Source organism: Ostrinia furnacalis, unplaced genomic scaffold (genome assembly GCF_004193835.3).
Source record: "Ostrinia furnacalis isolate ACB-3 unplaced genomic scaffold, ASM419383v2 OfSCF2039, whole genome shotgun sequence".
NCBI classification, from domain to species: domain Eukaryota; kingdom Metazoa; phylum Arthropoda; class Insecta; order Lepidoptera; family Crambidae; genus Ostrinia; species Ostrinia furnacalis.
Window position 1 is genome coordinate 334,284 of NW_021132278.1, and position 24,620 is coordinate 358,903.

General features: G+C 35.9%; 1 protein-coding gene across 4 annotated transcripts in view; it reads left to right on the top strand.

Annotated features, from left to right (window-relative positions):
* The window catches only part of LOC114354322 (zwei Ig domain protein zig-8-like), a 173,757-nt gene that overhangs the window by 28,138 nt on the left and 120,999 nt on the right, over window positions 1-24,620 (top strand). Inside the window, exon 1 of one of the 4 annotated variants that reach the window (XM_028306639.1) lies at window positions 23,251-23,513. The exons of the other annotated variants lie outside the window; for them this stretch is intronic. The gene's annotated coding sequence lies outside the window, so the exon portion shown is untranslated. Of the gene's footprint in view, window positions 1-23,250; window positions 23,514-24,620 lie in introns of those variants that run through there. 4 annotated transcript variants of the gene reach the window in all.

The following is a 24,620-nucleotide window of genomic DNA, read 5'->3' on the forward strand; positions in this document are numbered from 1 at the left end:
ACTGGTTCAAATTGAATGAAATTTGAAATATACCGTGTCTTTACAATGCCTGCATAGCTAATGAAAATTCAGCCTTCTAGTTTTATCCAGAACGAAGTTACAGGCGGTCGAAAATGGCCTGAATTGCTTCGAGAAAAGGATGGTACGGCCGTGCTCGACTTGGTGGGGGCACTGCCGTGCCCCCAGATGTGTTAAAAGAATAAGTGGCTTGATTGCTAAAAATATCATGCATCGTTCAATTAAAGAAGACAGAAAAAAGATATTACTTAATGCCCGTCTTCACCATCAATCCCTATTTTTTAAGTGACACCTATGGTGACACATAACAGGAATTTTGTTTTCAAAGGGGTCACTAAAAATTAGGAATCGTGAAAACGGGCATTAGAAAACTAAGTTCAGTTTTGTACATGAATTCTGTAAATTATACAGAGATTTTGAGTTCAATAAAATTATCTGTGTTTTGAAACCATTTATCAAATTAGTTCAATTTAATTGGGCTATAATTATTTTATAAGCTCTTCCCTCTTCTTCATGCTTATTACGTCACAGATACACTTGTCTGTTTATCAAGTCTCATCATTTATAGTTGAATATTGATTATTTGTTATCGGATTATATCCTTCAAGTTGGAATTTGGCTTGTCTAGGAATAGTAAGTAACTATTATCAGCAAAGGTAACGAATATTTGAATGTTTTAATAACAAACTTCAACTATATAGGTAAAATGGCTACAGCGGCTGTTTCAGTTTTAATAATGAATATTAAAATAGCTTAAAATAAAAGCCGTCAGCGTAACCACGACCCTGGTGTTGACTTTCGAAGTAATTACTTTATCTGGAATTCAGGCTTAATTAATTTAAAAGTTAACAATGAGAGCCCGTTTGAGCCTGCGTGACCCGTAAGCTGCTGAATACATGACTGTACTCATGCGATAAGTGATACTGGGCATTTGATAAGTGGAGATATTATTATGCTTGGCGAAATTTATTGCTTTAGTTAGTGGGTTGTGTCAGATCCTAAACGTGTCATACTTATTATGGTTGCTTAGTGAAACATGGCGGGTGTAAATTTTCGTAGATAGGTAGATACTATTCCTTCTTCTTCTTTATGAGATAAAGTAAATTTTCAGTATCTACATGATTCATTAGTGAAATGAAATACATTCTGAATTATGTTAAGTAGCTAGTTTTTAAATCAGGTTATTTTTTAAAACTTTACCTACAATTTTTAAATAATGTGGTCATTAAAAACATTATTTAATCAGTTTTGTAAATGTCATTCTTTTGATCGTTTCATTTTAGCTCACCATTTTATCGATAATACGATTCAACATCGATATCGACGACGTGACATCACTACCAAATAAAGTCACGTATTCATTATGTTTTTTCTTCGTTGAACTTAATTGGTCAAACGGGCTCTTTATTAAATTGCTAGTTACAGTAAAAGCTCCTTTAACTTTTGGAGTGTAACGACCTTTTATTTAGTTACAATCCTCTTTAGATCAAAGGATTGTCCTTGTTTAATAATTGCGCTTCTTTTCCAACAAACAGTGGATTAAACATTGTGCTGAAAGACATTTTCCGCCCATTCACGTCTTATCTTCGGGATTGAATTAAGCAACGGTGTAATCTTTTTCTATGTGTGTGTGTTATACAGCTCTGAATCACGTTATGTTTTGTATCATAAACATTGAATAATTTAATAAGCTACCAAATTCTCAGAGCTCTCCATTAGTATTAGCTGTGACGTCGCCTCTATTATTACATTTATACTTTAGCGTACACAGTATTTTTTATAATAAATAAATAAATATCTTTTGACATTTTACACTGCGCCTCTAGCCCCAAACTAAGCAAAGCTTGTACTATGGGTACTAGACGACGGGATAAACATACTTATATACTTTTTTTTTTGTAAATACATACATATTATACATAGAAAACACCCAGACCCGTCACAGAAATTAAAATTCATCATTTCAATTTCTGCCCGGCCGGGAATCGAACCCGAGACCTCTCGGCATAGTAGTCCGTTCTGAACCACTACACCAAACGGCCGGTATTTTTTATGCAATTTACTTCTTTGGGTTAAAGTTCTTGCAACTCACGAAGGCGAGTGAGCTTTACTTGTGTGTGTACGTGTACATGCACATAACGATGGTGTAATGTCTGTCAAAACTTTTGAAAAACGAACAGTAGCGAGCCACCACACATGTAAAGATTAATCGCATTCGTGAATTGCAACAACTTATAATAAATCAACTCATTCTAAACTCACTCTAGCGTTAACAGTCTGACGTTGACATCTGTCAGTTTTTCCGCCACGAGTCGCAGCCATTGGCCACAAACCACAGATAATATAACCTTGGATTTCTCAAGCAAACAGTATTTAAAGGGAACTTTATTGTCCCCTAACCTCCTTGTGGGTTTACTAAGAGCATCCTCTTTCAAGCTAAGCCTCTCTCAGTGGAAATTTTTCAATTTTATTACGCTAAATCCATAGTGTTGAAGTTTAACAATAGAAGTGCTCCAAAGAGGTTTAACTCAGTATATCATTATTAACTGCGAGGTCATAAAATTGATTTATGGAAATAAATGTGTCCGACAGAACATGGTCGATTATGTTGGGAGATTTTTGGCAGCAATAAAAGTGTTGGTGAACTTTTATTACAGATAAATTGAAGGGAATGGTTTATGATAAATAATTTCAGGGCACTTCAGTTGGGTTTGTGGGTCAAGCATCTTTAGTATACATTGCATTATTTTTATTGATTTAGGTTTTGTTACTTAAAAAAGGTATCGGCTTTTATGAAATGTATGATATGAAAACTAAAGGATAAAGATTCATTCGTTTAGAAATCGTTATAAAGAAAATATCTTTTTAAAACTTATAATATGGCTTCAGTGTGTGTTGAGACTACTAACTTGCAAAGTTTATATTAATTTTCATGACTAGTATTTTTTCTAGAAAACATTGATGATCAGACTCAAGTGCGCTTTTACTTAACGAACGACTGCTCTAAACTACACACTTAGTTACATACGACCGTATTCACAAACCTTACTATGAGGTCCTACAGTGTGCACAGGGTGACCAACGAACCAGTCACAGAGCTCGATTCAACGCTGTGTGTTTGATTTGCTGATTCACTTTGCTGCGTTTGTGAGTACGGGCGATAGATTACTACCTACTGTAAAATTGTTTATGTTTTCAAACACTTTTTCTTTTCAAAAAATGAATGACTTCATGACTTTTTATGACTCGAATGATTCAGCATTCAGATACACAAAGATGCCCCCAACTGAATTTCGCAAAAATCTTCGCTATTGTCCTCAAATACAAAAATACAGTACCACCTGAATTTAGGCTCTCAAAACATAACATAAAGGAGTTTTTTTACAGGGAGCTCAATTCACGCCCGTTGCACCTTCATACGAGAGCAGGAAGGCATAAAATCGAATCTCTCGATTCCCACAATGATAACCAACGCTAATGCGGAGGGTAATCTCGCGCATCCGTTGGTAAATTCGACTTAAACTCTTAACCATAAGGTCCATATTCGAATGCGTTTTTGACAATGGCTTTTTCACGGGATAAATGTGAGGTAAGTAGGAATAAGGCGCTTTAATGTTTTTGAAATGTTTTCAGAAATTCGGAAAACAAACCGTTGCTATTAAATATTACTTTTGCAAATACAGTAGGTAAGAATTTAAGCTGTTCTTTTTCGCCTGTTTTTTTTTTTGTTTTGTTTTTACCCGACTGCGCCAAAAGGGTTATTTGCATCCTTGTTTCGAATTATGCTTTAAATACGATTTTGTTTACGTTTACAAAAAATGGTTATTAATTTTCATTATCTATTTATTTATGAAAGCGAAAGACACTGACTGACTCACTCATCATGAAATCTCAGAAACTACACGTGCTAGGAGTCTCAAATTTTGAATGGGGGTTGTTTTTAGAACGTAGGTGCTCACTAAGACGGGATTTTACGAAACTCCACCCCTAAGGGGGTAAAGTGGGATCCATGCGTACTTATAAATTTTCTTCTTACATACAATATTCCAATTATTTGAATTTAGTAGGTACCTACTTTTGTTTGGTTTAAGTGGAAGTGTACCTACTTGCCTAGATGTGCTAATGCAAACATTAAAAGACTTTAGCCAGAGATAAATAAATATAAACAACCATTACATTACAACATTGAAAACTTAATAAATGTTGACTATTATTTTTAAAATATTCAGCTTTTTTACCGACTAGGTATAAATTTAAGTTATAACGATTCTAAAAAAAATACAAAAAATCAACTTTCAAATACTACATTATATTCGAAACCAGCACGAAAAAGTCACACCGGCAGTTAACAAAAAAATATTCAATGAAAACTTTTATTTCATAAGCGTTTCATTCGTCAACTCTGTTCTCTTTCGTTACGTTTTTACTTTTCCATTTTGTGACAATGGCCAATGTTACATTCACAGCTATTGTACGAATTTCTCTCCATTCCCAGAAAAACAGCCACAAAAAAGGCTGGAAAAAAGGTTAATTTAATGATTCCGAGAAACGCCTAATTTAGGTAAGTTGGTCTCGATAAGTAATTGGTATATTGTTGATTGGAACGCATGGGGTATTTTGTTTTACTAGGATTTTGTTGTAAAGTATGTGTATTTTTCGGTTTCTTCAATTCACAATATCGTCCTAGTAGTGGCAGAGTGAGTAATCTAATCAAATCAAATCAAATAGTTTATTTAGTAGGTACTTAGCCCATTTCCAGAGCGCTTATACACGTGCAAAATAAAGCTTGCCATACAGTCACTTCGGGACAACATATGGGCTGATGCTTAGAAGTGGTGGAAGAAAATCATCATCATCATCCTTAGGACGTTACTGCTGATGATGATTCCCCATAGACTTCTATAGATTATAGAGCAAGCACCTGGCAAGGTTATTTTTTGTGGAATACATCCATCATCAGCATCATTTCTTTTATTATCTATGTTCTCTACCATTTGTACCCCATTATTTATTTATTTAGTGGATGTTGGGAGTAAAAGTTGCGATATCCACCAGTGACTAGGGACAGTGAAGTGGGCATACACGAAACATTTTTATTTACAAAGTAAAATAATTTCCAGTAGGTATTCAGGGCTCCAGCACAATATGGAACAGTTACAATAAATAGCCTAGTCCTTTTATTTGAAACAAATCTAGGACAAATAAAATCCTGACCTCTCTTAAACACCATATTTACCGTTACCCTAACTCTACGAAACTAACAATATAAGGTAGAATCGAATAAATTATTCTTCTATTGAATAACAAAAAAACGAAATTCGCTCTATAAACTATGTTTATCTCGTCCCCCAGATATTGGAACAGAATACGATAGTGCTGTGAATAAAAAATATCGATAAATCGACCATCACGATGTTATTATGTATATGGAACAAGCAAATATAAATTCATTACAAAAACATTTACAATGTGTTTTAGGATATAATTTGTGATACGTTTTATTCAAAATAACCCCCTCACAAAAGTTACACGCTTGTTGAACACTGTTTTAAAATATCCATATCATACTAAACGTCACCATAAAACTCTGTTCAACGAGCGTGTAACTTTTATCAGTAACGGTTACAACATGGATATATTATTATTATTCAAGCTTCAAATACCTAGTCAGAAAGTTTTACTATCATAATTACTTATTATTCACATAAGTATGGATTCTTCTACTTCTTCATTACATGGAACCAACACAGGAGTATCAAATTGTTTATCCGAAGAAATATTTTTTGAAAATAATGTTTCAAAACATTATTTATCGATAGCACGAACCAAATTGAGGGCATCACTAAGCAAACTACCAAAGACAATTCCGCTCAGGATTTATCGGCACCCTTTAACACAAATACAGTGGGAATTGGCTCCTATTTAATTTTATTTTCGACTTTGGTACACTTCGGGGCAAAGCGAGTTCCAGTTATACCTGGAGTTGAGTTATTTGAGTGGATTATTTGTCTTTTGTTATCGGTTGATAACAAGTTTATTGTCTTTTAACAGGTTCTATTACCAGCAGATTCTATTAATTAGAGATTGCTAAAAAGACACTGTATACCATAATCCTAAATTATCTCAGCCTAAAGACATTCCCCTCTATTCGTTCGTTCGTTTCAGCCAAATGACGTCCACTGCTGGACAAAGAGTTCCCCCATGGATTTCCACAACGACCGGTCCTGTACCGCCCTGCATCCAGGCACCTCCCGCGACCTTCACCAGATCGTCAGCCCACCTAGTGGGAGGCCTGCTAACTACGTCTTCCGGCTTGTGGTCGCCGCTCGACAACTTTTCTGCCCCAACGGCCATCATCATTTCAGCCGCAGAACGTCCACTGCTGAACATAGGCCTCCCCCAATGACTTCCACATCGCACGGTTGGTAGCGGCCTGCATCCAGCGCCTTCCCGCTACCTTTATCGGGTCGTCGGTCCACCTTGTGGGTGGACGTCCCACGCTGCGTTTTCCGGTACGTGGCCTCCATTCCAGAACCTTGCTGCCCCATCGGCCGTCAGTTCTGCGTACTATGTGCCCTGCCCACTGCAGCTTGCTGATCCGTCGGGCTATGTCAGTGACTTTAGTTCGTTTACGGATCTCCTCATTTCTGATTCGATCTCGTAAAGAAACACCGAGCATAGCCCTCTCCATAGCACGCTGCGCAACTTTGAGCTTCTGTATAAGGCCTATAGTGAGGGGCCACGTTTCCGAGCCAACGGCCATCAGCTCTGCGAAATTTCTCTCTATTACTCCGGCCTAAAGATTGTACTTTGATGACTACTTACATAGATATTAGATATAGAATTAAATTCTTCAATGCTTTTTCTTTGATCATCATCATCATCGTCGTCATTACCTATAGTTTCTTGTCATTTCTAATCGCCCAAAGAGATAAATAATATGAATAATAAAATTAATAACGCGTTCATATGCCAGATCATACAAAAAACACAATTTTTCACTTTTTTCATTCTCCCTTACTATAACGGTCACTTACATTGATTGGATTTGTTTCATCAGTAAACTGTGTAGGTATTATTTATTTCGCCCAATTAGGTCAAAAGCGAAAACACCACATCTACTATCTCCGCGTAAACAGAAGCCGATTCCGACATAAAATCAGAAGTCCCATATAAAATTGACGAGCAATAGCCGAGCGGGTATGAAGGAGCGTTTTTGTTCTAGGATTGGCGCCGCGTAAAAACGGCATTTCGAGGTTTATGGAGTTTGAATGAACGGCCTCCGAGATGAAAAGCGATGGCCGGCGAGGATACGTTTTGATGCGTTTTTTTCGTCGTATTTTTCGGTGAGAAAATATAAACTGGATGAAACAAAGGCTACAATGCTTTATGTATGTTTCAATGTGCTGGGTTATTTACTATGCGAACGTACAATATGCTTCAGGGTTTATTCTTTCAGCTTTGCATATTTATTTTGAACTTACTACCACCAGTTGTGGCAAGTTAGCCTTATAAAGAAAAATAAATTATCAAACAAAGCAACAAACAATAAAATACTTAGTACAAAATTTTTTTAGTCTTGATTGTTTTTATACGATTTTTCAATCATCAGATATCTTTTAACTGAAGAATAAACTTGTCATTTTGACATATTTCCCGTACTGAAAATGTCAATGTGCCAAACTTAATCCTCAGTTAAAAGTTATCCGACGATTGAAAAATCAGCCCTCAAAAAATAATAAATCAATTTACAACCACAATACGATAACGTGTCAAAAAACATGTTTTGTTTCAAATAGCAAAAATAGTTAAATAATCTCTACTAACATACAAATAATAATTCTTTTCCAATCTAAAATAATCCGACCATTTTTAACCGGGTCTACATTCCATCCTGTGTATTCTAACGATTACCAGCGGCTGAAAACTGCTTTTGTTGTAACCAAATAGGTTTTTGTTTTATAATGAAGGGCACAATTTATACTATGTATTCAGCTTATGGGCCACAAAATGGAGATTTTATTCATTGCATTTTGAACTTTAAATCCTTCACATAGGACTTAAAACCAATTGAGACAAAACATAATAGGTTTCCTTGAATTACTTTAGACCTAATTTCGAGTGAGGAGGAATAGGTTTTCAGGCACTAAAAGGGCTTTTAATGTAGCCTCATTTAAAAGCGTTTTAGGAGGTCTAAATTTTCATTAAATGTAGGTACTATGATTATATCAGAGTACGTGTAGATATATGGTATTAATTGTTTAGGATATCTAAAAACATATTTTATAACTCAAAGGTGACTCAAACCACTGGACGGATCGGGCTGAAATTTTGGCATGCAGGTAGATGTTATGACGTAGGCATCCGCTAAGAAAGGATTTTACGAAAGGGGGTAAAACGGGATCCACGCGTACAAAGTCGCAGGCGGCCGCTAGTTGCGTATGCTATGCCGCTAGTTATGTATGTACATACATGGCGTGTGATTTTTTAAAAATCTAATTAACTACCTTATAATTACTTCTTTATCTGTGATACATTAACAAGATGTGCCTGTGATAAGAAATACCCTGCTCAGGCTAAAATATGAAACTTACAATGACATACTAACAAGTAATATAGTTTTCCTGGAATTAATATCAGTAATATATATTAGTTTCTCTACAATAAATCATCAGATTTTTCTAACAATAGATCTTGACAACTTTCTCAATATTTCTCAGCAAAACCGTCGTAAAATCGGAATTACTAGCATAGGGGAAAATGAGGAGAGTTGTGACAGAGGAGAATTGCGACATTGACGATTTTTGGCAACTTCTTAAATCAACGAGCTCGCAACAGCGCTTGGTTGTTAGCTCGAGACTCAACGCCGCGAGCGGCCTGTCTGCTTGTGACCACGGCTGCAGCATAGCAGCCGAAGCGTCAAGCCGTGAGTACATAATGTAACTCATTAATAAACGTTGCGTTAAGACCCGTCTCTTACTATTTAAGTTGAAATGGAACGCGAAAGTTTAAAATTCTATAAAAAAAAACTCCTCTGTTACCATTCTCTTCGGTCTCCCCTAGACTTCTAGTTTAATAAGGCCCAATGACATCCGAGATGTCCTCGTGTCACATTTTTGTCATCTACCCTTGATCGAAATTCAATGGAAGGGATTTATTGTTGCCAATTCCAAGGAAACCATTCGTAGAAGGGCAGAAGATAAATTAGGCCAGATATTATGGGTAGTAAAATCGAATAAAATGTTGGAAATAATTTATCAATTTAATACCGTGGCGGAATACGAAAGAAATTGTGGGGAGATTAGCTGTTTCGCTGTGTTCTGTGGAATTGTCGTTGTATTTTTCGAGCAGTGGGTATTGTTGATTTATTTTAAGGGCTCTTTCTCTTTAAAATAAAATTAGGCCCGATTTCCACAAAGACAGCGGAGCGGAGATATGTTTTGAATAACCAACCAAAATTTATTATTTCTACATCTCCTTTACTCTCCGCACAGCTCCGTTTTGCACCTCGCCACTATCGCTGTCAAATCTATAGAAAAATGAGTCCGCCCGACACATCTCTCTTCTCCGCTACGCTTTGGTGGACACCAGACCGTAGACGTTTTGAGCAGGACGTTTTTAGTTTCCAAGACAGTAAACTAAACTTTGACTTAAACAAACTGTCAAGACCATACAAAATACATCGGTTATCGTTATAGTTACGGTCAAAGTCAGGTGGTGCAACTCAGCCTAACTAATTTAGTAACCATCGTTTTTATTCCAACGCAGTTGTAATGTTTTCTGTTTGTGGATCTTAACACCGATGACTAACTTCTAGGTTATAAATGTCTCATTAGAAAGAGCCGTGAATGCGGAAGAAACAACATATATTTGCAAGTTTAATGCAATGATTGTTAACAGCTTGACTGCCAATAAAATTTAATCAGAGAACGCCAAGGTTATCATAGGAAAATTTAAACTGCACAATATTGAACTGGCAAAAAGAAAAGTAGAAGTTCAAAGCCAAGAAACGAACTGAAAATGTTCGTATTTTGTGTAATCTCTCTATAGTTCCAAAATACTTGACTGTCCTATCGATGACATTGACAGTGGGGCGCCACCGTCAATACCGGATTGCTGGTTCCGATTTTTGCCATGTTGGAAACCATATAGTTGAACGATGGTAGTGTTGGGATTTCTACTAGCGAAGGACGAGTAATTTACTTAGAGTTTTGAACTTTTTCAGGAGCACAATGAAACAATACTTTTGACCGCAGCCATCTTTTTTTTATTATCGTTCATAGACAACAGAGTAACACCAAAATCCACACTTTGGCCATAGACACATAACGTTCAGAAATAATTAACTTTTAAATATTCAACAGGTAGCGCCCCCCTGTCATTGAGTTTGGTGGGACAGTTCAGCGTGGGTCATCTATATTCAAATTGATGACGTCTTTTCTCATCTAATTGCGACAGACATGGAATAATGCGTTTTTTCCTTTGCCTTTAAGACACAAATCATTTATAATTAAGCCTGCTCCTAAATAACGACTAATAGGCATGTCTGGCATCTCTAAATACCTTTTCAATTAATTCCTGGCCTTTATAGGCTGCTCTGGCCCAAAATGCGGTTTTGTGGCGTATCGGGGTGGGCCAACGAGGTCGTCAATATGACTGGATAACGGCCCTAGACATGTTTCACATTTATCGATTACATTTTACGAATGCCATCGATATAAATTTTCTCGAGTAGGCTGGGTTTCAATTGTAACATTTTCGTTGAGTAATGCTAATGACCGGTACGATATGAATTTTGAATGAATGATGGACGAATAATTTTTTTGATTAGATTTAATAAAATGTGTGAACCTTTCGAAATCATCGAAATTATTGCCCTGTTTAAAGTCTGTACCAGGCTTGAATGAACACTTTTAAAAGAGGAAATATAACTAAACTAGCGGCCGCCCGCAACTTCGTACGCGTGGATCCTGTTTTACTTCCTTAGGGGTAGAGTTTCGTAAAATCCTTTCTTAGCGGATGCCTACGTCATAATGTCTACCTGCATGCCAAATTTCAGCCCGATCCGTCCAATGGTTTGGGTTGTGCGTTGATAGATCACTACGTCAGTCAGTCAGTCAGTCACCTTTGAGTTATTTAGATGAAACCTCTTCCTGTTTTGAAGTATTTTAAAACATTACTTACTATATTAATTGGTACTAATTTACTTAATTTCTTGTTGCCTACACACTAAAATAACTTGAAAACAAGCGTTCGGCTATAATAACGCCGGTAACAGTAATTTACGTAATAATTTGAGTTTACAAATAGTTTTGCTATAATTGGTTTCCGATTATTAAGCTAAGTTGTGGCATTTAATAATTATAAATATAGTTCAGGTATAAACTCGTAATGGGTAGTAATAAAAGTTATTTGTGAATATAATCCTACTTAATTGTCTGATTACTGTAAATAGGACGTACCTACAGTCATGTCATGATACGATGACTCATATTTAATTTAGCCTTATATCAGTATTTCTCATAATATTAGGACGTATTATTTTGAGCCAACATTATACAGGGAGGAATTTCGGAATGTCACAATGGAGGGAAAGTACTCTTACGCCCGTATTCACAAACATTACTATGAGATCTCACAGTACGCGTGGACGCACAGAGTGACACACGAACCAATCACCGAGTTCTATTCAACGCTGTGCATTCGATTTGCTGTTTCACTTAAACAATCATCGTTTGTGATTAAGGGCTTTTATACTGTAGTTAGAGATGATTTACTCCAAGAAAACTATCCTTAATTTTTGAAAAGAAAGAGAACTGCATTCATAGATTTCCAAAAATTTTGCGAAAATTCACCACCATACCATACCATACCATACCATACCATACCATACCATACCATACCATACCATACCATACCATACCATACCATACCATACCATACCATACCATACCATACCATTCCATTCCATACCATACCATACCATACCATACCATACCAACTTAAAATTTTTTGAACATCAATTTGACGCTAGATCTCTAAATTTTGTATCAAGACCGTAGAGTTCCATGGAAGTACATTAAAGTAGACTTTATGGCTAGTAATATGTAGAGTTATGTGAAAGCTCAGCGGAGAGCGGAAGCGACACTCGACCGCATCTGAAATGGAAGCTCTAGTAGCGTGCGGTTGAAGCTGAGAGCTTATAGAGTCCTGAGTGGCAAACGGAAGTCTTGAACGTTTGCGTTAAGTTCATGTTAGCTTTTGCTCTTTAAAGTCCTGTGAATTATAACTTTGATATCTACGTATTTTTTTTATTAAAAATACAGGTTTGAGCATATAATTCTTCTTAGAATCAGTTAACAGCACATTATCTCTTTTTAAAAAGCTCTATGCTGTTATGTGAATTTAATTATACATTTAAAATGTTATTTTAAATAGCAATCGTTTGAGTTAAAAGATCTTATAAAAATGCTGTGCTAGTAGGTACCTATTTTCAATAAAAACAAAGGTAGCCATTCATTGCCCAATTATTTCAATCAATCTTGGTAAAATTTATATTCGTGACTAGCTTTGTAATCATCAGATGTTAAAATTACATCTAAGATTTACGACATTATTTTCTCGGGTCTTTAAAAAACCTAGGTTGAGAGCAAAGCAAAACTGGAAGAAAATTCAATTCCCTGCAGGCCACATGATGATCATATTAATAATTATGACGTGACAATTTCACGGACGAAGTCGCAGCAAACCTCTAGTTAATTATACACCTACTTTCCTGTTTTCACTCAATAAAGTACTATGATTGATTGCGGCAATCGATCAATCAACAAAAATACTCGGTAATTACTTTCCTTCATTCATATTATATAGAGAAGGAAAATTGCTAGGTATTTTCTTGTTGCGTGAGTAAGGTTGCTATTTATGTAGTAAATAATAAGTTACGAGACTGGTTACGGCGTAACCTTAAGGTCAAAGTTCAACAAATGATAGTTAAAAATGCGGATGTCACTGTAAATACAAGTATTTTTAAAGCAGTTTACACGTAGGTGACTATTGTTGTTTTAAGGTCTAATGCTAGTAGTTACTCGTATATTAATGAAAATCGATCCGACTGTTTTTTAGACTATAGTCTTAAAGAAAAATAGCAAAGAAAAATTTTATAATTATAAATTTATTAAGTAATGACTGGTGACATGCGGTCTGAGAGACCGCTGCTGAACTTTACATCGATTTAACTTGCCGATTTGGAGCTGAATGATGCAAATATCCTTATCTACGGCATAGACACAGCTAAACTCGAAGCTATACTGAAGCGGTGAAACATAGGAAGTACGGAGAAGGGGGTGAAACGATGTTTCACTGACGCCGTCCGGCCTGTGAGACCACTTGTCACCAGTTAAAGGTGACATGACTTTTTTGTGACATTTTTAAGTCTAAATAGTTACTAAAATAAAAGTTTTTACGAAACCGTAATTTCACAAATTATTTCGTAGAATTAAACTGATATCTATACTTATAATAAATCTGTAGAGAGGTCAATTCTGTACATGAAATATATTTTCAAAATAACTATTAGGGGGTGATTAGTGATCGATACTGATGCCAAAAATGCAATCAGTAAAATTTTTGTCTGTCTGTCTGTCTGTCTGTCTGTCTGTCTGTCTGTATGTTCCTTATAGAAACAAAAACTACTTGACGGATTTTAACGAAACTTGGTACAATTATTCTTCGTACTCCTGGGCAGGTTATAGGATACTTAGGAATTCCCACGGGCACGGGAATTAGCGGGAAAATCCTTTTGTATGAAAAATCTAAACTGCTTAAGTTAGACGCTTGAAATTTGGCATGCAGGTACCTTAGTAAACTTAAAGCTTAGTTACAACAGGATATTGCAAAATTCTCACGGGAACGGGAGTTAGCGGGAAAAAACATTTGTATGAAAAATCTAAACCGCTTAAGTTAGACGCTTGAAATTTGGCATGCAGATTGCAGGTACCTTAGTAAACTCAAAGCTTAGTTACAACAGGATATTGCAAAATTCCCACGGGAACGGGAGTTAGCGGGAAAAAACATTTGTATGAAAAAATCTAAACCGCGTAAGATAGATGAAGGGGGTAAAACGGGATCCACGCGTACGAAGTCGCGGGCGGCCGCTAGTAGATAATATGAGGTAAGGTATCTGCATAATGAAGTCTACCACGGCAGAAGTTACCAAAGCAAAATTTATAACAACGAAGTTACAATAACAAATAATGTCTAAACTCTCTTAAAACAAAAGTCGTTACATTTTTGAGATAGTCCAAAACGCAGATATTGAGACAATAATAACATTATTAACGCATTCTTGCAGACTTGGGAGTTTAAACGGAATAATTTCCAAGTTTGCGGTAATTGTAAAATGTTTGCAAACGCTATGCCATAGCGAAAAAGCTTTTTGGGGTTTTTCATTTTCTAAGCGATCGTAACTCTGACAAAATTGATTTGTGTGAACATTTTTACTATCTCAATGCAAAGCAGACTCATAATTTTAATTATTCTTGTTTTTAAATCTTATAATATCTTGGGTGGATTGACGACATTAAGGAGGTAGATAGCAGTAGATTGTACAGATGGCGGATCATCAAGCTAAACACTGCAGTATCTTTTATTGAAGTTAAATAATAATTATTCTATTTTGCAACAAAGGGCGTAGCAAAGATAGTCTTGGAAAAAGTGCCCCCAAACCCTGAAGCTCGAAACTGTGGTCAAACGATACTTTGTATAAAGATAGTATATTGTGCAAAATTTCACCCCCCAACACCCCCCAGGGAGCCACGCCACCCATCTATACCTAAAACTGTTTTATTTTTTTTCTCCAAAACTATGTAACTGACGAATTTAAATTTTTGCACAGGTATAGTTGTGTCTCATAGTTATAATATAAAAAACAACAGCTCTATAACTACCTTCCATGATGGAAAAAAAATAAAAATTGTAACACCATGGGCGCTTCTTGAATAGCTTACGTACGTACGTTACGTACAGCATAAATAAATGATTACTTTAAATCTCATCTCATCTTACTGACACGATTAACGTATTATGGTCTTATTTTGTACCTCCAAATATCAAATTCAGCTTTTTCGGAATCCGAAATGTTTCCAGGAAACTTTCATTCCCTTCTCCTTTCCTGGAAATCAACAAATTGTGGGTAGGTATTTATTTGTGGGCACATGATCTTATCGCATTATGGTGACTCTCCATAATATTTTGTCACTTGGAATAGCATAAAATGTTAAAGTAACAAAAGTATAAAAATAGGATAGTGTCCACAAACCCGCATTGACAATATTAGTTTGTCTCTAGAAAACGTTCGGCCCGCCCCTGACACTGTAAATATCTTTGTATCAATAACTCCGATATTTCGCGATCGCCATCTCTTATTGCGAGTACACAGACGTCAATACAAGCTACTTAAGTAAAGTAACCGTTGGTTTGCCAAGGAAAGACAGAGATGGATGACAAAACATCCGAGAAAATGTTTTATTTGAAACGGCAGACGATCAACAATATTTCAGGGTTCGCTGGCTAATCGAAATAAACCAATTCTTAGGGCTTTAACAAAACGAGATAGGTATGATTTTCTGTGTATAATAAATGATTAAGGTCTTTGAGATTGAAAGAAGAAAGAAACATACATTTATTACAGATTGCAGTTGAAAGCTTCTAAGGGCCAGTTTTTGGGCCAATCCCTTGTCAAATTTTATGAGAAATGATTGCTGAGATATCAGCAAAATGTGTTTATTTAACAATGGTTAGCCTGTCACTTAAGCTAAAAATTTAAAATTGATCGTGTTAACTACGGATCAAAAAATTGACTGTACGTTTTAGTTATCTATGTTTGATGATAATTATATTTCGCTACCATTGTCCGTTAATACTTCTCGCGGTTGATAAAGTGTGGCTAGGGCTAGTGTCGTTCAGAATAACGTTTTGTTTTTGTTCCATCTCACAAGAGAATACGATTATTACTCAAACTTACAGACAGTAATTCTATTAGCTCAACATCGTTAAGACTCTGAAGAGAAAGGCCTTTGGCGAACGTCCATTCGAGATCATACCATTAAATCAGAACCTACCAATTTGGCACTATATACAATACAAATGTGTTGTTCGCTTGTGTGAAAAGCGCTGGTGCTAGTCCAATAAATACGCTTTCTTTCATATCCGAAACAATACTACTCATAATCTTGATGTACAGTGCGTTAAATTGCCCCTTATATCTTCGAAATAAAGATGCAGTTAGCACACATTTTTGGATGACTGTACGTAGGGAAGAAAAATATGATGTGGGGGGAAAGTTCGTTTTGTTTAGTTATTGTTCTTTGCTAGTATTTGCCCCAACTTGTTTTCATTTGTTGTTGATGTCAAAAATAGTTGGTAGTTATTGTGAACATAATGCCCAAAGTATTTATTGTTATTGGAGTCGGAAAAAATCACGTTCAGGACTTAGGGATAGATGTCAAACTCATTTTGTTATGATGTAAGGATTTGAGGAAACCATTGTTAAAATTATAGATAGTTCGACAGAGAAGATAATTGAAATTATTATGTGCCTACAACGAATATTTTTAAAGATAACTTACGCCCGAACTTTTCGACCAAACTTTTATCCGAGAATAACTCCTGCTAGGTTTCATTGGCACATTGACAGTTTCAGTATGAGAAATTATGTCAAAATGGCAAGTTTATTCTAAGATTAACATTTACTCTTGTTTGGTCGACTCCACCCTTGAGACATAGCGAAACGATGGCAAAATGAAATCTGTCAAAAATGTAACAATCCCGAGAAAGTCTTTTATTTATACGTCCTTAATTGCCCCAAATATCATAATAATATCAAAGCTTTTGGCTTTTAATAAAGACCAAAAAAAATACTACGGAACCAAGCATTCATATTTCCTATCCATCCAGGGCGAGTGAAACACCTAATTTGGTAAAGTGTCCGCAGATCCTCAGGGATCTTAATGCGATGGATCTGATGAGAGGCATAACTCAACTGTGGCTAGGTCCTGGGGGACCTGGTTTTTGTCGGACTGTTGCTTGGGACCACTCCGGTAATTATGGAGATGAGGAAAAAAAAGGAACCAGTCATCGATTTATTTACAGGTGCTTTTAATCTTGTTTTTGAAGTATGACGTTAATAAGTTGATGCCTACGTTGATTCGAACTCAAGATTAGAAATGTCTGGGTTAAACTTGCCAGAATTTAAGTTATAAACATATATCTTGTAATTAAGGAGTCTAAAAATTGTAGACTTTTTTCGGGACGTACGCCCGTATTCACAAACTTTACTATGAGGTCTCACAGTGCGCGTGGACGCACATGGTGACACGCGAACCAATCACAGAGCTCTCTTCAACGCTGTACGTTCTATTTGCTGCTTCACTTACGTCGAAAACCTTAGATTTTGAGAAACTGAAGGCTTAATTAAAGGACTTATATTTTAGATCTTCTTCTTAAAAATCATTTATGAACTAAAGGTTTATCTTTGGGAATATAACTCAATTATCATTACCTAGTACTTTTTCTTAACAGAACTAACCTGAGTTACAGAATAGTTTTAATAAACTTGAGTTAAATAAGCATCAAAGATGCTTCTTCTAACATAATTACATTATACATATTATGTCTAAACGGGTGAAACCTTTTCTTAAGGTTACTTAACCTTTGCTTTGTCATTTGGCAGTAACTGGCAGTTTAACTATCCTCAGGGACAAACTTTATCTTCACTGGTTCGGTTTTTATTGGCGGTCAAGCTGTAGATCCTGGCTACACAGGAGTTGCAGCGGTGGGAACGAGAGGTGGGATTAGAAAGAAGAAGAAAGAAAGAAAGAAAGAAAAAATGTTTATTCAGTATCATCGACAATACACTTACAATACTTAACATTATTTAATGAGAAGGTAATTACAATGATACTGAAAAGGTATCCACTCAGCATGGTGTCGTAGCATCTCAGTAGATAATGCCACGACGCTGGTCTTCCGTGGACACCCAAACAGGGAGAGCACTACTGAGCATAACAATTGCTTATGAATTAGCTTAGGATTAGTCCCGTAAACGGGCGGAATGGCGGAATGAAACAGCCATACATGTTCCCATTAAAAGATATGGAACAAACAAGCTAACAACCTCTCAAACATCCTTCAAGTAGGAATATGCATAAGAATGATCATTACGTTGCTACATAACCCCGAAGAGTTATGACCGTCTTCAAACATCATGTTTTTACAGTGACTCGTACCGTATAACTTTTTATGGATTGTGGTGAACTGAAAAAACATAGAATATGATAGACTGAGGTCTCACAATGCGCGTGGACGCACAGGGTGACACACGAACCATACACAGAGCTCTATTCAACGCTGTGCGTTCAATTTGCAGCTTCACTTAAGCAAGCAGCTTGTGAATACGGGCGTGAGCAATCTACTTATGCGTTAATACTCGTAGATTTCGTCGGATGCTTCATCTATTTGAAGTGGCAATTTTTGGTGCATTGTTGACTTGGTCTGATTTTATTTTTCCCAGTCAAAATTTAATTTATGTTCAGCAGTGGTTGTCCCATGGCTGAGATGATGATAATGATGATGAATCAAAATTTATTCCATTCTAGTCTTGGTTAAGCTGATGAAATCTTGATTTTTGATTTAGGTTGTGGTAGAAGGAGGAAGTGAAATTAATTAAATTATCACCAGTTTTGAAGATTTATTTTCTATTTTTCAGGCTATTTTTCGTATAGGTAGGCAAGGCTCTGGCTTTTCCAATTTCAACTTAGGTACTTCTAGGACTTATTTGTTCACCAGCTACCAGCGCCTTATACTGATGAGCAAAGCTGAAATAACTTATTTTCCTCATGCGCGTTACTTTTTTGTGCGGTACCTACCGCTTTCTATTAATAAAATTATAAGGTATTAATATTATTCAAATAGTCTACAGTTTGGTCTCATTAATTTGCTCATGAATAAAAGATAAAGTAAAGTAAAAGATACCTAAGTATTTTTGTATTCTCGAAAAAGAGTGTCTACACTCTATAGTTTAGAATTTCATGAAAATGAAATACCAGGATAAATATTATCTTCTATTACATTAACAAACTAACTAGTACTTTTAACACAAAAGTGTGACTAAACCTAAAATGAAAAGGATATTCACAAACACGTTTTAAAACTATTATGTGTCCTAAGCCACATTTAACACTACGTGCAAACGAGCTCAAAGTGAAAGCAGGAAGATAACATTTAGTGCAACATATTCTGAAGTTTACAAAAACATTCGCTAATACGAGTAAAGAAAAACACAAAATAAAGCAAAAACAAGCGAGCAACGCGCTGTATAATCACGAATTTTAATAATTCAACACAGCTGTTTCGGAAACGCGGGCTCTTTGATGAGGCAGCCATTTTGTAAGTCCGCCATTTCGCGCGGTTACGGTTCCCGTGTGTTTAAGCTGGCTGTTTTTAACAAGATTAAACTTATCATTCTCGCTCGATGTTTTCCTCTTGGTTATTTAATTTGTACCTGAATAGAAACTGATCTAACTAAATTAGTTTAATTGAATATGTAGCAATTTCTTTAAGTTTTCAAATTGTGGTTGTGACCAGAACCGAAGATGTCATTTCACAGTAGATTCATTGTAGTAATGTGATTCAATTAGAAAATAATTATAAGTAAGGAAATGTACCTTACCACCATTTTAGCACTCAGTATGAGATTAGACCTAATGTACCTGCCTACTACATTAAATTAGATATCATTAATCGTTGGGTGTGGTCTCAAATTGAAAGAAAGAAAGAAAGAAAGAAAGAAGAAAAATAAAACAAGAGTAAACCGAGCAGTGCCACCCATCACCAACAAGATGCCCACTGCAACGGGACCCCACTCAGCATATGCCGTGGCCCACGGTGACGAAGGCCACGGCCCTGGTTTTCAGTGTGCTCCATGCCGAGTGAGGGTCACAGACCATTGGTAAAATAAATAAAATAGTAAGCTGCATAAAATTGTCTAGATAAACATACATAAATAGTAATATTAGTGCACAGATAAATACAAAAGGCGGGAAATCGGTATGGATGATAAGACTACGTTTATTAAGAATACTAATGAAAAGAATACTAATAAAAAGATAAAACTGTTTGTATAGGTGTGTGTAGTAATGGTAAAGTAAATTATTGTGTTAATGTGTAATATTCGTAAAGAGTGTCTCGACATATTGGTACTGACTACACAATATGGTACCTGCTATCTGTAGTCAGACTAGTCAGTGTCGATTCGAGATTAAAAATAATGCTTCAGTTTAACATGCCTTATTTTAAGTTACTTATTTTAACTGGAGTAGGTATTATTTTTCTACTGAAGCATCATTCGCTATTGTATATTTTTACCTTATTAGACTGCGCGACCTAAAGGAGTGTGCAGATATTACACACAGATTTAGGTTTAAAGCACTTACAAATACTCGTAGCTTGACATGTTTTCGTCACTCATTTTAAATTTCAAGAAAGAAATTACCCGCGTCGCGGTATTTGTCAAACGATGAGTCGACCATTTTGGTTCGGCCATTTTGGCGGGGAACACGAAATGGCGCCGCCCTTTGTCTGTTTTAGTTCCCGCTTTACGCGCCATGTTTATGGCTTGAGACGTCGTAAATGGACTGAGCTTAGGTAGATATTTGCTTAATCCTTGAGCGGTTTGATGACGTGTAATTATAGTGATGTGATGTGTGAGCGTGATAGTGATGAAGGAATTACGAGTAAGATTTAATTTTCGGTGTTGGAGACGAAAATACACGAATCTCGGGTGACGTGAATGTTTCATACAACCAAGATGATTATTTCATGAAATAAAGTAGTCTGAAAAGATTTGCTTTTAAAAAGGTACTTTGAATGCGTTAGTCCGATTATCTTAGATTAAAGAGAAATGTAGAAGATTTGTTTCTAAAAAGACAGGTAATATAAATCCGATATTCTAAGAGAAATGTAAGGGCTTAATTAAAACACAAATTACTTCAATGATTAAAACAGATAAAACGTACCTAGTTCCAAAAGTTTCGGCTTTCCAAACTAAGATAGTAAGAAGTAAAATAGGCCTACTCATTTTAGAATATTGAAAACGTTCGTGATTCTGGATAAAATTCTAGTCATTGTGTAAGACTTGCCCGAAACAAGTTTCGAAACCAACTGGTTTGTTTTTTGTGATAATTATGATATGTGAAAGGAGGCACACGAGCAGACGGATCACCTGATGGTAAGTGATTACCGTCGCCCATAGACGTTTGTATACGTATTTGTATTTTAAAATGGAATTAAGATTGTAGCTACAGAAAAAGACACATGTCTGAATATAGAGCCTTATTCGTATTTTATTAAACTATCCATCTCAGAACAGCTGACTGTACAACGACAAAAACTTTAATCGAACACATTACCGACCTTTGATCCCAAACCTTTAGATCGTAGAAACCCAAATCTCAGAATCAATCAAACGGCTCACATACACAAAGCGTGTCGCAGCAAAAATCCTAAAAAGGATGGAAATGAGTACCGTAATCTATTCTGTTTTTTGATAAATCGCACAAAATAAACGTATCTAGATGTCCGTGGACAGGCACACGACAAATGGCTGAGTGATCTTCGTGCTTTGTCATTTTGGGAGTCCCCGTGTTATCTATAAAGTTGTGGTGTGACCACACTTTGGGAAGATCAATGGATGTTATTCTTAGTGGCAAACTATTTTTAAGATAGATTGATGCTCTTTTTTCTGCAACTAGATATCACAATAACTAGAAATCCTTAGGGCAGGCTTTCCAGCAGACCACGTCATTTAGCTGAAAGAACGAATCGTTAAGCTCTGTCTTTGAAATAACCTGGGATTTTTGCTTTGTTTCTAAAACACATTTAAGGATAAACGGGTGATATCCTAAATTATAGAAAAGTAATTAAAATGAAAATTTACTTTTTAAGATAATCAGTAAAGACACCAATTTATTTAGAATGATTTTACAGATTTTCTCACAAATTTACTCACCTTCACTGAAAAAATAACTTTGTCCTCTATACTCCTGAACTAAACATACGGCATGGACTCCCTAGTTCATGGGGATGCCTGATTCGTCTGTCAGGGTTCCGTCCAGCGATGATTTTTTACAAGAAAGGGTCGAATGAGGGATTCTGATTGCGTACATTCAGAAAGATGCTCCTTTTCGTTCTGCGAATATTTTTGTGTTTCAAATAAATTCACAGAATTGGCGCTGTAAGGCGTTTTAGGAACCTGATCTTTTGTTTCATTTGACACCGGTCGAGTGACTTCTAAGAAATGGGTAGGATTATTGTACAAGTTTGGTTGATGAAAACAATGTAAATTAACAACATTTGTGAAGGAAAGATTTGGAGAATTTTATTAGGATTATGGTGTATTTATATACGGAATTAAATAAATAAATAAATTCTTTAAAATAAATAAATTCTTTATTGAATAACTTATTGACAGTTTTTAACAATAGGCTAATATTAAACTATAATAGGTAAAAGTACATACGTGCCTGAACTAAGAATTATAATTCCTGTATCTCAGGCAAAAAAAGGCTTACATTATTTTATTAATAGAACTATTTCTAGCAAAATATATAATCTAATATTTATACATAATAATATTTAGTTAAAAATTAAAATCTACACAAGTTACATTTAAGATTTAAAATCAATACAATGTGCTACATAATATTGCTTGTTCTACATACTTTATTAAAAAAATCCAACATACAGTGTCTGCGTAAACAAAAATAATAAACTGGGTCACGCTCAATGTTGCAAAAATCATACAAGTTATTTATGTTTACTCTAGATATACTTAAATGCAATTCGGTTTGTTAAGGTAGATTTGATAAAAGGTTAGTGGGACAGCTCTATGATTAATTATGGAGTTATCTACTAGTAGGTACTAATGGTAAAAGTTTATTTATACAATCTAGGTAGTAAATTAGCTAATGATAAAACTGACACATCAAGACAAACATAAACTCGCAGGAGACGCTCTTATGCGCCTTCGTAATCTATGGTGTTAATATATCTGACGGCGCGTTTCCATTTTTAATAATATTCTAACAATTTAATTTAAGCATTGAGTTGCAAAAATAAAAGTAATTCTATTGATTTTTCTGACACTTAGGTTACTGTCATATTATGATAATTAGATTTTTATAATTTGATTGCATGCATGTAATAATTTTGATTTTGTATTATGATTCCAAAATAATTCTCTGTATTATTAAAATAAGCTCAGTTATAAAAGAAGTCGCTAAACTAAGGAGGGACTGTGTAGTCCGCGTGGGCTTGCGAGTTGCGTCAGCGTGCGTAGTGGGGGTGTAGTGGGGAGGCTGCCTTAGTAGCAAATCAAAGCCCGGTCGTGCAGTTGTGCTCGAGACGTCGCGCTGAACGTAGCTCGCAATTCTACGTACTCCGTAAAGTATTCACATTGTTATTCTGTTCAAACGAATAATCGTTTTTTTGTGTGAAGTGTTTCGGGTCTTATTTAACAAACGCTCCTTCCCGCCTATGGACTCGCATGAGCGTAACCACCAGCTCGGAAATCCTTCATATCTTTGTTCTGCTAGTTTCTTAGCAGGGCACTCAGCGTCACCTGTCTTGTGATTGTTGGGCTTTTTGAAGTGCAAGCAGGTCGCACATTTTGAGGGTTCATCCTTTTTATTGCAATCCTTTAATACGTGACCCACTTCTCCGCAGTGGCCGCAGGTGATATTAGCTTCACGACAGGTCTTAGCAGCGTGTCCATACTGCTGACACTTGTAGCACCTTGTCACTAGGGTAAAGTCTCTAACAGGGCACGACAAATGTATACGTTTCAGGTTTAAATAAACTGGAAACTGTTCTTTTTTATGCAAGATAAGGCAGGTATTTGACCGCAATAACATCTGGTGTTAAGTGAGATGCAGTCTAGGATGGTACATATCTGCCCTGTAAGTGCCTATTTACTTTCGCCTTGAAAAGGCCCGGATTATAGTGTCCAGGAAAGACAGCAGCAGGCAGTGATATCCAGTCCCTAGCTGTTTGCATTATAAAAGAGTCATCGAAACGGTCTGAATTTCCTTGAAGCGTTACAACATTACGATTTTCGCGTAAGGTATCATTTTAAGCGTTACTTTGTTGATGTTTCCAAAAATAGCTCTTTATGATAAAATTGTAAGAAAAATATGTCGTAAAGTTCGCAACAAATACGAGTCGAATCCGAACAAATGTTCAGTTGTGTATTCAAATAAATTCATGGAATTGGCGTTGTAAGGGTTCTTTCCCACGGCAATCCAGCTTGCGGTATACAGTAATGCAGGATCCGCAAAACTGGACTGGTGTGTGAACACACATGAAATGTGTACCTATTCAAAATTCGAATCACAGAACGATCCGTTTTTTATGGGAGATTGTAAATGAATTGTTCGTGTGAACTTTCATACGAGTATTATTATTTCTATGCCCGTTTTCACCATCAATCCCTAGTTTTAAGTGACCCCTTTGAAAACAAAATTCCTGTTACTTATGTGTTACCATAGGGG